This window comes from Anas acuta, chromosome 2 (assembly GCF_963932015.1).
Source record: "Anas acuta chromosome 2, bAnaAcu1.1, whole genome shotgun sequence".
NCBI lineage: Eukaryota > Metazoa > Chordata > Aves > Anseriformes > Anatidae > Anas > Anas acuta.
In genome coordinates, this window is record NC_088980.1 from 134,806,865 (window position 1) to 134,825,259 (window position 18,395).

The window sequence follows — 18,395 nt, forward strand, 5'->3', positions numbered from 1 at the left end:
ACCTCATCTTAGTGTACGCTCAGGAAGTTCTCAGACTACATCACGTTAGGCAGGAGTGTTGACCTGCTCAAGGGTAGGAGGGCTCTACAGAGGGGTCTGGATAGGCTGGACTGATGAGCCAAGGCCAGCCATGTGAGGTTCAACAAGGCCAAGTGCCGGGTCCTGCACCTGGGGCACAACCCCATGCAATACTAAAGGCTGGGGGAGAGTGGCTGGAAACCTGCCTGGTGGAAAGGGACCTCGAACTATTCATTGTTATCCAGCTGAACATGAGCCAGCAGTGTGCTCAGGTGGCCAAGAAGGCCAACAGCATCCTGATTTGTATCAGGAATAGTGTACCCAGCAGGACCAGGGAGGTTATTGCCTCCCTCTACTCAGCTCTGGTGAGGCCGCACCTCGAGTACTGTGTTCAGCTTTGGGCCCCTCACTGCAAGAAAGACATCGAGTTGCTTGAGTGTGTCTGAAGAAGGGCAACAAAACTGGTGAAGGGTCTAGAGAACAAGTCTTATGAGGAGCAGCTGAGGGAGCTGGGGTTGCTTAGCCTGGAGGAAAGAAGGCTCAGGGGAGACCTTATTGTACTTTGCAATTACCTTAAAGGAGGCTACAGCAAGGTGGGGATTGGTCTCTTCTCCCAAGTAATAAATGATAGGACAAGAGGAAATGGCCTCAAGTTGTGTCATGCAAGGCTAAGGTTGGACTTCAGGAAAAATTTCTTCACTGAAAGTGTTGTGAAGAATTAGAACAGGTTGCCCAGAGAAGTGGTTAAGTCACCATCCCTGAAGGTCTTCAAAAAACATGTAGATGTGGTTCTTAGGGACATGGTTTAATGGTAGGCTGGGAAATGCTAGGTTAATGGTTGGACCTGATGATCTCAGAGGCCTTTTCTTACCTAAATGATTCTATGATTCTATGCTGTAACCATGGGCTGTAATCCTAAGCTGATCCTTAGGGATACTCATCCATCCACAGCCCAGTAAGTCCCACTAGCCCACTGAATAAGTTGGAATCAGTGGTGTTTCACTTGAAGCTGAGCCCATGCTTCACCTTGGTATTAGAAAATAGAAAAATTCTTGGTATACAGAAACAGAGAAAAAGATGTTGCAAAGCTAAATTACTTGCTGGATCTTGAAAAGCACACATTCAGAAAATGGATGGTGATTTTACTGCCAGTGGTAGCTGTAGAAATGGCAGGGGGAGCGGATATTACTGAGGAATGGTGCAGATAGTGTTCATTTCAGGCCAACTGAGCATGGACAGGAACAGGTAAGGAGAGCGATGCCTAGACTGATGGTGCCTGGAGATGTCTTTTAGTGTGACTGCATGTCTTATGTGCACAACTGCTGCTGCTGGTTGAACTACTCAAGTATAAAGGTGTAGAAACTAACACCAGGGAAAACTTTCAGTAAACTGGTGACTGTATCAACATCCCCACTCGTGCTATGGCTTTGCATGTGTCCTGGACACACACAAAGCTGTTATTTGCAAGCATATTTCCCTTGGAGTGGTTCTCTCCTACAGTTCTCATAATTATCAAGTACAGCTCTCGAATCCAAATACTAATACCAATTTCTGTACACTTCAATTATAGCCACCTTGATTACAAGAGGCCTAAATATATCAATAAGAACAATAAACTGCTAAGATCCTCCACCAAGATTTCAGTTCAAATGCTGGCAAAAATATTTTAAGTTAATGAACTTGTAAGCTACTCTTCAGAATGCACAAGGGATTGCTTCTAGCTGCTAATTAAATTACTTCATCTGTTTACTCTTGCAAACTGTATTTCCTTGCTTATTTTTAACCATATATGCTATAAAATCTAAAGACCTGAAAGATCTAAAAGCCTTTAAAAAAATAAAAACTGTTTAAAAGACTTGAAACCATATGTTCTCTACAGCTAAAAAACATAGAAGACTGTATTTATATAGATTTTTATCTTAAAATATTACATAAGAATTAATGGCTTGAGTTTCACCTATTAAACTTGGTAATTTATATATGGGCTGGTCTTCCTTTCCAAAAAGTTACATGCTGAGGGCTTTGTCTAGGATGGAATTGGGTTGGGTGTTCTCATCTCCCGGTCCTGTATTCAACCAGGCATCTTATTTCCCTCTCTCATGATTAAATATAACTTTCTTGGTAGCTTAGAGAAGGCAAATGCTAAAGAAAGGTGGAAGTGGTGTGACTTCATAATTTGCAGAAATAACCAGAAACATGGGCTTGATGAAGAAAAATACTCTGGGGATTGTTTTAATACTTAGACCACCTAGTAGACATCAGAAAGTGTAAGCATCAATCAATGTACACTTAATTTTCCAATTAGGGAATGACCATATATGAATTGTTATTAAACTGTAATGGCATTATTGATGCCCTCCAGATAGTATTTCCCTTAAGACATGTTCCCTTGCCCTTTTCAGTTCAAGTAAACATGGTGAGAAAAGGACAGACTTTAGAAATATGGATGGCTGACCAAAATATTCATTATGTTAATTCTGGTATTAATTCTTCTTGTTGAAAGTAATGAAAGGTCACTGAGTGCATCTCTCAAAATTATTTGCTCCTAGTTGGGTTCAAAATACTGAAAAAATAAAACTGCCTTGCTGCCTTTACCCTGACTTTTCTGCTTCCTGATTTATCAGAAGTAGGCATACAAATGTGTGTGAGACTGCTGAACACAGATAATTGCTCAACACTGTCTGACTTTTTATATCTGAGGTCTTTCTAAACTGCAAGTAGCAATTTCTGCTCTATTTTTGGCTGGAGTTGGCTCTTTGCTCTTCTCTTACCATTCAGTCCATCACTGAGGCACCTTCTTACAGTAATAGTTATAGACCATTCCCCGTGAAGACCCTGGAAACTATCCCTAATTCTAGAACAAGGAACCATAAGAATTCAGGAAGCTTATTTTAAAAGAGCTTGACCCACATGTGCAAATGTCCTGATGCCTGATTCTGATGAAGTTCACCTGAGCTGACAAATACAGGCAGCTCAGACTCTGAAGCTCAGCTCCTGGTGCAAGTGTCAAGCGTCAAGTGCAAGTGCAAGTGTCAGTATGCTTCAGTTACTATGATTATTGCACACATAATGTAGGTTATGCCCAGTGGAGTGACAGCCTTCAACCTGCCACTTAATGCCAGGTCACTGCTTGTTTTCTGTGTCCTTGCTTCTTTCTTCTTCTGCATCAACATCCACAGCAGGCTGCCTGTGACAACTCTTAGAGGTGAGGCCTTGCTCACAATATGTAGCATGCTTTTTTTTTTTTTTTTTTCAGACAGATTATTTCTAACATGTATTTTCTCCTACCACAGTTAAACATCTTTTTGTTAGAAACTATACAGTAAAACAGACCTGTAGAGTTTCAACTTACATGTTGGCATTTAATCATGTATCAGATACAAATGTCGTGTACCACATCAGATAGTCTTTCAGCCTGCCAGAAATATATTACCTGACTTCTCTAAACCAAGTAGATAGATAATATTTACCATTTCATGTCTTACTTTAACAAGTACCAGTAACAGTCAGGTCTTCTGTACTCCCTATGCTGTATCATTTGTGTATATCACAAATGGGCAGATGCCAGAACAAAGATAGGTGTACAAGTCAAATTACCTGACATACCCACAGCCTCTGACATGCTTATCTTATGACATATTTGCAGGTCTGAAATTCTGTTGAACCCACTGCTACACCAAATAAATCTGCAGTACTGTGAGCAGTATCATGACTACAGCACAAAGATCTTGCTTAATACATCTAGAAATTTGTGCCTGACTGCTTTAAGGAAGGGTTTGGATGTTTTCCAGGTGACCTGCGTATATGCATATAAATGTATATGTCTCTTTAAAGAGTACCTTAGCCTGTGAAGCTGACCAGAGAATCTGTGAAAATGTTAAATTTATTAAGAGTGGGTTGACTGCTCTCTTTAGCTATGTGAAACTTTTATGGATGATCCCTCAAATCTGGCTGCTGGTTGGATTCCAGCTATTATATGTAGCTATGTATGGTTATAATAATGCTGCTACAGGATTTGCTGTAGGAGAGAGATATCAGGGGGGCTGCTTATGATTGCACACACATGTGTCAAAGCTGCAGCAATATGGAGGGCCATGTTCAGGTCCAAATTATGAACCAGGTCTCAGCTACGTTAGCTGTAAAACTGTAACTTCACAGATTCAAGGCAAAATGCAACAGGCTGGGAGATGGTTTTTAGGCCTTGTGTGATCTGCACTTGATGCTTTTATCCTTTCAGTAACTTGAAATGCTCTTAAATAAACATAAATGCAAAGAATCTCTTCAGGCTGAAGGATTTTTTGAAGTAGTCAAACATCAGTGGTCCCAGAGTATACCCCTCTGAAAACAGTGTACAGAAGTCTTCCCTAAAATATAGCTATGGTACAACACTCTGGAAGGAGGCAATGCACCAACTTAGGTTAAGATATAGAGGAGGTCATATATACCTGTGAGTTCTGGTGAGCTAAGTTGAAAGACAGTACCAGAAATACCTTTGCTACGTTCATATTTGCCCAAAATTTGGTGTATAGACTCACATACAAATTTTGATAACCAAAAAATGTTAAGAATTATTTTCAAACAATTTTTGCAAAACACTAGTTTTGCAAAAAATGTTAAGAATTATTTTCAAACAATTTTTGCAAAACACTAGTTTTGCAAATCTTCAAATTTGCATTTTATATATGAAAATCTGAATGTGATAGGACTTGAATCAGATTTGTATATTTATACTAGGTGCTTATGAATGCGAACTAAGGCACAAAACTAAAGGCACTTTTCTTGGTCACAAAGTACTTCATTTTGTTTAGGTATTAAAGGGGTGCTTTTAATCTGTATTATAACTGAAATGTTCTGGGTATTTCTTTTTTTCTCCCTACCTAGTTATCTTAATAAAACTTGGAAATGTTTTCAGTGATTTCTTGAAGAAGCACTTGGAAGTGATTAAGCCACAGAACAGAAGTTCGAAACATTTTGGTAATGTGAGATACTGAAAAGTTTTAGTGTTATCTTATGAAAGGTTAGTTTTTAAGTTTGGAATAATGGACAATAATTACCTAATTAACTGGAGCAGAATGGAAAGAGCAGGAAAATAACTTTCACTGTAAAGCTGACTCATAAAATACAAGTATTATTTTTGCAAAATGCAAAATTAATCAAATAAAATTTCAAATTTATATATATTTTTTTTTTCAATAGGAAATGACATAAAATTTCTCTTTGCTGCCATAAAAAAGAAAATCTGAGAATGAGTCTTCTCCTATTTTTACCAGGTCCTCCTGATATGGCTATAACCCTAACAGCCTCACTGGTGTTAGTTCTGATCTTCAAGACCGTAATGAAAAGAGGCAAATGACTGCTTCTGTCCTGTGGTATGGAAAAAAAAAAATAAAAATAAAATAAATTTGAGATTCAAACGATCTTGTTGCCTAGCAGGATAATCTATACAAAATAAAATGTCCACTGGGTGCTCCTGGTTAGCCCTAAACAATTCCTCCTCATCCTGACTTGCAGTATCCTGTGTCTAGCATGCAAGCTTTGAGAACTGGACACAGATTTCTGTAGAACTGAATACACTACAGCCAAGAAGCTTAATGAATTGAGACCACATAATGTGAAATTTAGGTAACATCTTCTCTGGTATTTTCTAATAATTTGAGAAGATAAACTAGAGTTTAAAATGAAAAAGGTTTCAGCTACATTTTTCTCATGAAATCATTCAATGTATATTATGTTATTGCACAGTGTGGAGCTTTTTAACGTTAAAGATAATGTATGCTCTGTGTGTTTTTGATGTTTTTTATTTTCTAAGAAAATCCTACTGCCTTATGCCTCCTACTCAAAGCTGAGCTACTTCTGCTCAGCTTCAGACCCTTTCTGGTTTTTGTTTGTTTGTTTGTTTTTTTACCATAGTTTTTGGACATACTGAACACACTGACCTTGGAAGAGAAAAGTGAGAAAATTTTTAATTCTTTTCCTGATGAAATCCATTGACCTAAAATTCCTAGTAGAAACATGAGGAAGGAAAAGCATGGACCTTTGCTTAAACAGAATTTAGCTTTAGGCAAGCAGTCCCTACTGCAGTGACCCAGGGTTAACCTCTGCTCTGGAGTTTTTTTTGCGGTTCATGGGGGAAGGCTGAGGTACCAGCACTGTGGCTCCAGAAAGGTGCTACTGCGGGGATGGAGAGCCTCCATCCCATGGGCCCAAGTGAGCACATCAGAACAACTGCAGTGTGTGGTCTGTGGTCTGTGGTCTCCTCCCTAGTGACATGTGCTGGTAAGACTGGGCTGCATTCAAATGCTTTTTAAATAAGCTGTCACAACAACTCAGAGGGACTTGGCATGCATTGGAGGGCAGGACTGGAATTCCAGAAGGACTGGAGATTTAGACTGAAAAAAAAAAAAAAAGAGGATGTTATCAAGCGAGTAGTATTTTGAGATGCTTTAAAGCTGTAATATTATGAATGCTTTCCTGAGATAAGACCACAAATGCTGAAACACAACTGAAAAACAACTGGCTTGACAGCTGTTCTGCTGTCAGAGGACTTTAGCCTGTAGTGGATCACAGGATCCTTGACAGTGGATGCACCCAGTCATGGTGAAGATCCAGTGCTGCACCCAGACTTTGAATGGTGACCACCATTACTGGGCTACCACACCAGCGTTACTACTGGGCTAAGTACTATTTCTGCTCCTCTCAGCTTTGGCAAAGCCTCTGTGGAACTGCTACCTCCCACTGTAGTGCCATGCTTTGAGATAGATGTGGATCAACCAGAAGCTGTCTGTCTGGAGAATGATGGGGGCCTGGAAAACAGGACAGGGAAGGAAGACTGAAGGAATTGGAATTACTTACCCTGAAGGAGAAAAACTTGAGGGTAGAATATGACAGCAAATATCAAATATAAAAAAGGCTGCTGTTGGCCACAAGGGAATAATTTCTTCATTTTGTGTGTTGTGGTTAGGAAGAGAAGTTATGAATTTAAATTGTAGCAAGAAGGGTTTTGGTTAGAGAGGAACATATTTTTGTCAGTCAGGCAATGAAGCTCCATAGTAGATTACTTTGAAAGGCTTCAGAATGTCCTTTACTGGGGGAGTTTAAAGAATATCCCAAACCAGCATCCATCATGATGACAAAATGTATTTCTTCCTGTGTTGGAGCTTTGGACATCCTCTCTGGAAGTCCTTTTGAGGCTTCTGAGTCTACCTTGGAGGGAAGAGCCATCTGTGTGCACACATGTTCACGTGAGCCTTCCATCTCTCTCTTGTGGGAGCTGGGCATTGCATAGGACCACTGTGCATTGTATAGGACACAGTGCTGGTCAGGCCAACTTTGGCCTCTCTGGCCTTGCTCCTAGACCTGTTGCTCAGTATTGCTCTGCACAAAGGTGTAGGAGTACTGCATTACCCTTGGAAGCAGACAGCCCCAGGCTGAATGTCCCACAGAAGAGCCCAAGGATTTGCTTGCACTTGCTCCCTCTGTGCAGCACATGGAAATGTCCTCTCCTCCCCGGTGGCATGGCCTTGGTGTGCAAGAAGGTGCACATCTGCCATCATACCTCCCAGCCTGCCCTGTGAGAAGGGTGCTGTCTGAATCCTGCCTTCTTCCAGCTGCACACGGAGTTTAACTTTGGGGTCCCACTTATTGAATGGACTCTCTACATGCTGTCCTAAGTCACCAGAGCATTTTTACCCACGGTAACTTTTACAGATTCAGATATGGACTCATAATGGTTATAAAACAGTGCCACATAAAACCTCTGAAAGTGCCTTTCTCTCTTATAATACTCCTCTAGTAAATAAACCTGTATTGCTTCCCACATAGACAAAAAATAAACCTTCAAAAATGTTTCCCAAGTTCCCTTTGTATCGTTAATTATCATTAATTGAGTACAACATGGGCTAGGGGTCTGCCTTTTGTACCTGTTGTTTCTCGTCTCCCCAGGCAGCCTGCACTGCCTAGCCTTGGAGATTTGTGGGCAAGCAGCTTAGATGTCTAAATAATGTATGGATCAGTGTACTGGGTCTTTCATGTGAAGTCTGTGTTGTAGGCAACAGTAGCAGCCTAACACAGGCATTCAGGAATTCTGGGTTTGCTCATGTCTGCTGCTTTGCTTGTTGCCTTTATGTGATTGCGTGGGATTTTCCTTGGCAGAGAGTGCTGTGTTAGAGATGATGTATTAGCAATGATGCAACTTCTTTAATCATTTGAAAAAAATCCCTGAAATTCTTGCCCTTATCTAGTATAGCGTACAGTATGTTTTAGTAAGGAGCTCCTGGAAGAGGAGCTGGGAGTGTTTGCAGCTGGGTGATGGCACATTTCAGAGGGCAAGCAGCTCCAGCGTGGGCATGACTCCCCTGACTGCACAGAGCCACCCCAAAGGAGCCCCTGAATTCTGGCCCCAGGTCAAGATGCCACTTAAATGCATACCTCAATGCAACAAAATCCTTGGATTCTGTCCCAAATCTGGATGGAATACTCATTTAATGCTAAAAACACAGCCATTAATATCGAGAAAGTTTATCTGGGAAGAATGTCCAGTCCTTCCATACGTCTACATATTTCACTGTGGACATATTTCCTGGACCCAATCTTTTCCTCGGCTAAGCTCCACTTCACAAGTTAGTAACTCTTAAAACCTATCTTTCCCCCAGCCTTTTTCAGAAGGCAGTGAATTCCTATGGCTACTTTTTAACTTGGTTTCCATTCTGACAATATGATTTATGCCAATATTTTTGCATAAAATAAGTTTTTGGAAATAAGTCCCAGCCACTACTGCAGAGAAGTAGTGTGAGCACAGGGGAAAGTAATAGGTAAAATGAGTAAACACACCCAGTGATGATGCTCATGATGCCTTTGCAAAGTCAAGACATGACTCTCAGCAGGACATCTGGGTATCTGAATTTAAAGAGGATTGATAAAAAGGACTCTGTTGAAACCAGACAATGCTTACTGCAAATATGGGATGAGATTCAGCAGCAAAGGCGATATAGGAGCATCTTTTTCAAGACCAAGAAGAGTTGAGATGACAAAAATATTTATATATTTAGGATAATTAACACCCTTTGTTCTTCTCTGTAGCTATGATTAATAAATTATGTCAGTTAGGAATGTTTTATTTGTATTGTTGATTCTCTGAAAGTCAGATACAGAGAATGTAAGGGCAGAATAATAATAAAAAAAAAAAATACCACCAATCCCTAAGTATGAACACATGCAACGTTTCTGCTGACTTGAGGTCAGCCGGTCAAAATCAGCCTTGCTATAAAGAAGCACAGTGGGAGAAGAGCATGTGTTTGTGAGTACATAATCTCATCTCCAACATATTTTCATTTGAGAAATATGAAACTGAAAAGAATGACAGCCTCTTGACAACAGATTCATCAAATCACATTTACAGTGCTATCAATGAAGAAGGGGGGTAAGAATTTTAATACATAACAGAAAGGACAAGGCAGGTAGTGAAATCTGTTTAGCGTACCCATCAGGAGTAAGCATAATAGTTGGCTTAGTTTAAACCCACAAATTTAGAAAAATGAGCCCTGACAGTTTTAACAATGAACATAAAATGCCTTTTCATCATAAAAAAAATATTTAAAATACTTAAATGCGATAAGGCAGTCAAATGTCTTGATTTGTAAGTTTTGCCATAAAGTTCTGGCTTGCCCCTGGATATACGAAGAGTGTCAACAGGCTAACCTGGGTGGGAGCAACAAGGGGCAAGGCCTGGAGGTTACAGGAAAGGAGCTGCAGGTAATTCCAGCAAGGGAGTCTGAGGATCAACCCCTGAATTTTACATTGCACTTAAAGCACAGTTCTTGCACTGGCACACTTTGCACGAGGATCTCGTTGGTTCTGTGGTGGGTTAATGAAAGTCCAGCTGTCCAAAGATGGTTGAAACCAATGGGCGCATTTCTGCAGATCCACTCTCCTCTGGTTCAGTTTTGATAGGCTTCAGTATTCCAGGAGATCCTGCTGCCTTCTTACTCGTGTCTGCTGTCATCTCTTCCTTGAAGGGCAGACTCTGACCCAGGAGTGATTTGGGGTCTTGGTTGCTCAGAGATCTCAAAAGGAGAGATGTCTGGCCAAATGTCTCCACCTGAGTCTAGGAAGCTGCAGGATTCATGGTTGCAAGGAAACTGTGTCTGGGCTGGATTAGGAGTTGCTCAGAGAAGGTGTAAAAAAGTGAGACTTGAAATAAGTTGGATTTAAAACAAACAATGAAACAAACAAACAAGAAAACAAACAAGAAATCAATCAAACAAACAAACATAGGAGCTTCTGTAGCCTTTTATGAGGCAGATACATCATGCAAATGCCATATCAGGGACATCAGTGGGTCATAGACTGACACATCTCTTTGCATCTACCAGTGCTTGTGGAATGTATAAAGGTCTGTGATTTGTGACAATTTGATAAAATATACCTTTTAGTTAGAAAAAGAAAAAATAAGTAACAATTTATTTCACATAAGGGGGAGGAGGATAGCATTACTGACTTAAACCAAAGACTTTCCATAGTAAAGAGGCAAAGCATTTTGCGATGTTTACTTGTTCCCATTGTTCTGTCTTCTGATTCTTTTTTTTTTTTTTTTTTTTTTTTTTTAATTTATTTTAAAGGAACCAATTTAAGCTAGTAATGCATTTATTGTGACTGATAATCAATACAAGATGACATTTTCGATGCAGAGAAAGCATTTCCCATCTGGTGGGAAGAGAGAAAATATATTGTTTGACTAAAACATATCTTGTAGTCACTCCGATAGACATGTATGCAGTAAAACAGGAGAAAACACTTCCTGATGGAAATAAGAGCAAAATTGTGGATAGAAGTGATTTCAAGTGCACACACCTCCAGCAAACATGTTCTTGATTTGTAAAATATAGACCACATTTATTAATATTGCCAAGTGCAATAAATTGTGAGGGGTTTCATGTCGATTTGTTAAATGTAACATATTTTAAATAGCGCTTAATGATATTTTTATTTATGCAAGGCTGAGTGAAATGGAGATCTGGTTCTCCTTTTGGCTGTGGCAGGCACAGCGAGAGTCAGAGGCATGCATACAAATCAAGAGAAAAGAAACCACTGATGGGGTGCTTTCCTGCCTGAAGATGTGAATCTGTTCATGCTTATAAGAGTCAAATTAAAGTAATAGCACATTGAAGTTTGGCCACAAGCACAGCTGCACCATGAGGGTATTTTTGGGTTCTTGTTTACAATTCAGAAATGATCCTGTGAGATGTGGGAGGGCTTACTGTAATCTGAGCTAGAAATTCATCAGGCTTAGTCAGACTGGGCAGCAGTAGAGTGGCTGAGAAGAATGAACAGGATTTTTTTTTATTGTTTGCAGTTATGGGCAAAGTGCTTCCTTTCAATATTTAGGGTCCAGAAATTAAGAACAGGTTGTTAAGAATGATTATTTATTTATTTATTTTGAGTTTAATTTTGAGTTTAAGAAATAATCTTTTTTATCTTTTTTTTTTTTTTTTTTTTTAAATGAGTGTTTGTTTTTTGGTTGGTTGGTTTTGAATCATCAGAAGAAAACTGCCTTTAAAAACAGAATCACAGAATCACGGAATGGTTGAGGTTGGAAGGGACCTCTGGGGCTCATCTGGTCCCATGCTCCTGCTCAAGCAGGGCCACTTAAAGCAGGCTGCCCAGGACCATGTCCAGGCAGCAAAAACCCCCAAGGGTAACTAACTCCAGACAAAAGGTTATTTCAAACCTAGCTTTAGAATTCTTAAAAGAACAGAAGAAACATTAAAGATGTGCCTTGAAAAATTCCCATTCTACTTTTTGTGGCACATTTTGCACAGCCAAGGGTACTGCAGATGTACCGTGCGGCTGACTACTTACAGAATTGCTGATCACTTCCTCCAGCTGATACAGTTTGACTGCATTGCTCTAAATCTGCCTGGTCCTTGTGCTGGCTGGCTAAGAAATTTTTATAAATATCTGGATAAGGTTTTGGATGCCTTATTCTTAATGTTGGGAATCTCTGCATCCTCTCAAAATGTTTCTCATCTGCTAAGTTATATCACAGAAATATATTGAAAACACATGAAGAAATGGGGAACCATCTTTCTTCACTCAGGTAGTGCAGTTTGAGGTAATTATTGCTTGTCTTGATTGCAAAATATGTGCTATGGGTTTTGATAGATGATTTCTATAGCTGGTTATTGTAAATGGGAGCTAAGAAAGATGTGATCAACCACTGAGCTCCTCTCCTGCAAGAGCACAAGGTCAAGTTTGGCTCTGCAATTAGCAGAGAAAGCCTGTTGCACCAGGGAAAGAGCTTTCTGCTGAAATGTGGTCTGTAGGTCACAGGGAGAGTACAGACACCTTTTCAAGGGCCTGTCCAAGCAATCTGAGTGGAAAACGAAGCAGATCAGGCCTTGGTTTTCAGAAACATTTTGCAGTGGCCACAGCCTGGACACTAGGCTTTGCTTTCACATCAAGCATGACTGCAGAAGACATCTTGATGGCATTTCCAAACAGTGTTGGCCATGCTGGTTTTCTGCTAACACAGCAATTAGAAATGACCCCTCAGCTCAGTGATAAAACTGTGAAGCTGCAGTCACGTCCTAGTGTGATGGAGCCATGCTTGTCCTTGTTATTTGAACACAGCTGCAGCTAGTATCCATAATTCAAATTAAGTGCTATTTAGGAGGGTGTTTGGAAACCCGATTAATGTTCCAGCATCAAGATTTATTGTTTCCAGATTGGCAGAGGCTTTTGGTTTAGTGTTTTAACAGTTTAGGGTAGTTGGAACAAAACATCAAGTATAGAATTTAGTACTTTAAAATGTCTGAATAGAACAAATAACAAAAGTCAGACTTACCTAAGTAAGCCTGGCTTTGCAATTTCCACTATTTAATCTCCTTTATATGGGCCTACAGTTGCTGCCCACCATTTGCCAAGGGACCTTGAGGGTGCACCTCTCTGCAGAATGGCTGATGAACCAGAACACAGGGGTCTCGTAAGCCCCCATCCCAGACCTGGACTGTCCTGGTGTTGTGCCCACCTTCCGTGCACACCTCTTGTCCAACAGTGGGTAAAAAAAGTCTGGCAGGAGTCACCTCAGTCACTTCTACCTTACTAGAAACTAGTCACTAGCACTCTTCGGTACTAGGTTAAAGGTTGGACTAGATGATCTTAGAGGTCTTTTCCGACCTAAAGGATTCTGTGTTTCTACACTTGGGAGATCTGTCAAAGGAGCCCAGATTGGCTTACATCAGACTTTACTTTTTAAGATAGCTGAAGACCAAACCTGACAGTTTTTATTTCCCCATGTTGAGCAAGAAGATGAAAGACTGAATGTCACCTGCACAGGTTACCCATTCTTCTGTGCAAGGGACTATCATGCTCTTAAGTTTCATAGCATCTGTCCCAAAAGCTTGGATCTCTGGGCAGGATGAAGGACTGTGAATGCAGATAGTGAGAATGAATTAATTTACCAAAATAAAACTGCTTGGGTGAAAGGCCAGGTGGCAGTTCCCTAATCTACAGAGAGCCAGGTGGCAGTTCCCTAATCTACATCAGCAATGCAAGGGAATTGCTGAGGAGCTGGAGGAACAACCTGCCCCGTTTATGGGATCAGTTTGGCATTGGGTGTTGGACTTGGGATTTGGGTCCCTACAAGAAAAGCAGGACAGGGGCTCTTCACACTTTCTGTTCAGAGCTTGAACAGAGCTAGAGATTTCTTGAATCTAGGTAGAGATTTCTTGATGATTCAAAAAGAGATCCTGCTGACGGTCTCCCGGCTGTCAAACTCATTGTGCACTGAGTGAGGGTAACATGTCCTGATGAGACAGAAGCCAGAAAACAGACATGTAAGGAAGAGAAGCTATTATATATTCCAAAACAAACAATAAACAGAGGTCCCTACAGCAGCCAGAAAGGAGAAATGAATAATAGCAGATTTTTTATTTACTTTTTTTTTTTTTTTTTTCCTATGATCTGTGTTTGGTTATCCAGACAAGATGGAAAAAGATGGAAATATCAAAGGAGGCCAGTTTGGATGAAAATATATCTGCAAATTTGCTTCCTCTGGCTAAACCGGGGTTGAATTATAATTGCAAAATATGTATTTTTGTTGTTCATTCCTCACCCCCCTGAAAATAATTTAGAAAGCAAATGTGTTGTAATTTCTAAAGAAAAGGACATGAGCAAGAAATGTTTATAAAAATTTACAGTGTTGTTTTTTTCCACAGCAACCCCGGGCTGCAACGGTCAATGATACTGTATAAATATTTGTTTGTCTGATTAACATCTTCAGCTGATTTGCAGCCCTGTCTGTCAGAGGAGGAGAGGGAGTCTCAACAGGCTCTCCAGCACCATGTGCCCAGGGAACAGAGCCCATTGCTCTGGCAGGCATTACTCACTAGCAGATTTTGACCACTTGTCTGTGCTCACTGGCTGAAGACTTGAGAAGGAGTTGGTATTGTGGGGATGGGCTCATGCATGAGGGCATGGAGAAGTTGTGCAGGTGTAAGGTGGCTGAGAAGAACCATGGAAAGTGGACAGAGGTCTTTATGGTGCTACATCATTTTGATTGACCTTCAAAATGAAGAGGAGAGGACACAGACTGACACACAGAGCCCTCTGTGAGGTCTTGCAGCGAGGGGTACATGTTCACACCCACAGCAACCTTTCTGTGTAAAGAGATACTCTTTCACACCAGTGCTTATGAAAGAGAAAATAAAATGGCTAAAACACACTTACATGAAGTGGCTTTTAAATGTGGTGACAGAGAACTGGAAGGGACCCTGCTTTATTACTAAAATGAGACTCCTCGGGGTCACACTCAACTACTTGTTGTAATTTCTTTCTCAGCTTATCAAGTTCAGTACTAACAGGATATATTTATGGCCCTCCACTCTGCTTCCTAGAAGTGCTTTCTAGAGTTGCTTTTTCCTGTTCGTAGACCCACCAGCTATGGCTCATAAGTGCTCTTTAGGATATGTCCAGCTCTGCTGAGGAGTTTGAAAGACAGTTACTTTAAACATATTTTCTTACTTGACCAGATTACATTTCCTCCTGTCCTTCATGCAAGATTCCCCACTGATTTTGGCTTCTATGCTTCTGGAAAAACAACAGAATTGAGTATTTTAGGCTGGAAATCTTTCCTCTTTTTAGCAATTCCCTTCCACTGAAGAAGGAATGGTTCCGGTTGCTGTTCTGGCTAGAAGCCATGCCAGCTGTAATTTCTCTGAAAGCAAAACCACGGAAAAGCTCCTACCTCTGCAGAGAAACTTTCTCCATGTATTTCCTGGCAGGGGAGGTGCTTTTGACTCATGAAGAGAAATTGAAATGATTGCTTAAAATGGCTGTGATGCAAATGGTGAGGAGGGTCAGAGGGGCGAGGATTGTGGGGAGATGCTCAGGGTCTTTTGAATGTGATATTTGGAAAGAATGTTTCTAGGGGCTGCATCCCTTGTACCATCTCACATTTTTGTAAATCATAAAATAAAGGCTGCTTAAAGAGTACTATCTCCATAGAGTGAATTTAGCTTAAACTCATACACAGATTTCATTAGTCTAGCTAAAATGACCTGTTAGTAAATGTTTTAAGGACTAGATCATACTGGAAAGAAAACCAAAGGCATATTTGAGTTTATAGAGCTGCCTAATTTTCCATCACTTAATGAGTATCTTTTTTATCTCACAACTTATGTTATTCATCAAGTAATTCATGACATTATTTACTGGAAAGTAATGGCACCATTTACCAGAAAGCTAGTTTAATCTGCTACTCATTGTTTTCATCCATTATATAAAATTGACCTTTCATCTTTAGCATTGTGCCTTTCATGAAGCCTTGCCAGAGAAACCAAGAAATCTGTCTGATCAGACAGCTGTGAGGCATCCGACATAAGTAAAGGGTGGTGGTATCATCACCATCACATTCAGTGATAAATGAGTCCATTTCACAAAACCGCAGAGCTAGTGTTGTTTGCATGAAGCCAGCAGCATATAAATGAATGAGGGAGGCTCGTGTCCTGGCTTGGAGTTCATTTAGGAAACAGTTTACTATGTATCTGAAAAGGGTTATTGGGAAACATTCAAGGACACTGTAATAAACTCACACAAATCTGAAGTTGTCTTGGAGGGCTTCAATACAGTTGCAGATTAGGCATTGCCCCAGAGGATATGGGCATTTTGGGTGAGTCAGCCTCCTTGGATGAACCCAAGTCAACAGACCCGACTCTCCACCGCCGTTCTCTGAAGCAAGTGGAAGTAGAGAAAGCAGGAGAAACTGCCAAATCAGCAACGTGACAGCTTATATAATCATCCGACTAAGCCAGGACATTGGCACTACTGCCGGTGAAATGACGTGCTTCGGAAGGATGCAAGGGCAGGTTTTACTTTCCTTCTCTACTAAAACTGAATTCACGCCAATGTATGAACCAATATATTTTTTGTGTGTGTGTGTCATGATGTAAATCTGAGCCTCCATTGATAAATTGTCCTAGAAACAAAACCTGAGCAGGAAAACAAATGGCAATGTTGCAGAAAGGCTGATTCCAGTCCCGCTAAAGTCAGGGAAAGGTTCCATGATTTCCAGGCTGTGGATCCACCTCCGAGTGGGCAGGCTTTCACTGAACTCTGCAAAAGCCTTAGTAGCTGCCTTATTCACTTTGTTAAGAGAAAACTGTATGGCTTTTACACTTCCCGTTGCTTTAACTTTTGTCTGAGGTGAACTAAATTTCAAGTATTTATTTCAGGCATAGTCTGAAGGAGCTTGAATATTTCTGCAAATGGAGAAGTGTAGCTGTCCCAGCCTCTGGGAAATCAAAAGCCTGGGTTTAGCAGCAGCTGCAAAAAACAATAAAACAAAAAACAAACAAACAAACAAACAAAAAACAAACTTTGAACCCAAAAGGTAAGAAAAAATATAGTAATTATTAATAGAGAGATTTCATATTTTGAAGGATATGAATATATAAAACAGGATTTAGCATGTTACTTGCAGTATAGACAGTTACCATATCTACTCCACTGCAGTGGGCAGGGCAAATACCTGAGTCATTCAATGCCTCTCATATATTGGACAAAATATCTGAAAATTAGATTGTTCATGCAAATCAGAAAGTACTAGTTTAATATCAAGTATAATAATTTTAATGTAGTTGCATTTCTCTGTATTGTAGCTACGATATTTTGTTCATAGTGACAGTCCACAGGTTAAATCTTACTTTCAACACCAACCTCATGTCTGGGACCATGAGTTTTTCAGAGGACTGAACCCAGTGGTCTAAGAGGAGATGTGGGCTGCAGCTCTGTGTCCCAGCTCTACATTTCCATTAGGGTATTTCTCACAAGCTCCATGTTTCCTTCCCTTACTCCTCCAACTCTCTAATCCCAGACTGATCCAGATGACCTCCACTCCGCTAGAAAGGGAATGGAGACAGCAATCCCTGTGCAGTGCTGTGCAGGTCTGTCTGGGATAGTTACAGCTAACATCCCATCCTGCTCTGTGCTGGTGCGGCCTCACCTCTAGTACTGGGCAGTTTTCAGCACCACAGTATAAAAAAGACATGAAACTATTAGAGAGTGGCTACAGAGATGGTGAAGGGTCTAGAGGGCAAGATGCATGAGGAGGGGCTGATGTCCCTCGGTGTGCTCAGCCCCGAGCAGAGCAGGCTGAGGGGAGGCCTCATGGCGGCCTGCAGCTCCCTCACGAGGGGAGCGGAGGGGCAGGCGCTGAGCTCTGCTCTCTGGGGACAGCGACAGGACCCGAGGGCACGGCATGGAGCTGGGACAGGGGAGGGTCAGGCTGGGGGTTAGGGAAAGGGTCTGCACCCAGAGGCTGGTCGGGCACTGGGACAGGCTCCCCAGGGCAGTGGTCACAGCACTGGGCTGCCAGAGTACAAGAAGCACTTGGACAACACTCTCAGATATAGGGTCTGAATTTTGGGTGGTCCCATGTGGACCCAGGAGTTGGACTCAAAGATCCTTGTAGGTCCCTTCCAACTGTGGATATTCTGTGATTCTGACCCAGGCAACTGATCAGTCGAATGACAGCACCATGTTGCTTCCTCTAGGTAGCCTAGGTTTGTAGAGCACTGCATTGGACAGACTGATTTTCCCACTTAAGCTGAACCAGACAGAAACAGCTTGGATATCTGTCACAGCAGTCTGCAGTGTGCAGGTTTGCATGGTCTGGGTGAATCCTACCTGTGATGGAGAGGCTGTGCAGCTGCACGGTCACTGCCCTCTCATACCACACAGTGCAGCAAGCAAGGCAGAATGGGGCTAGCCTTATTAAGGGCTATGTTCTTATCAAGCTCTTTCCAAACTGAAATTATAAATATTTTTAGTGTAATTAGAAAAAGAATCTGTCCTGTACCTGGACTGCACAATTCAGTTGACTC

At 41.1% G+C, this 18,395-nt stretch overlaps 1 long non-coding RNA gene across 1 annotated transcript in view; it reads left to right on the top strand.

The window, feature by feature from the left end:
- Window positions 1-16,791, top strand: part of LOC137851833 (uncharacterized) — a 70,405-nt gene extending 53,614 nt beyond the window's left edge. Inside the window, exon 3 of the long non-coding RNA XR_011093512.1 lies at window positions 16,746-16,791. This is a non-coding gene — a long non-coding RNA (uncharacterized lncRNA). The remainder of the gene's footprint in view (window positions 1-16,745) is intronic.
- The last annotated feature ends 1,604 nt before the right edge of the window (window positions 16,792-18,395 follow it).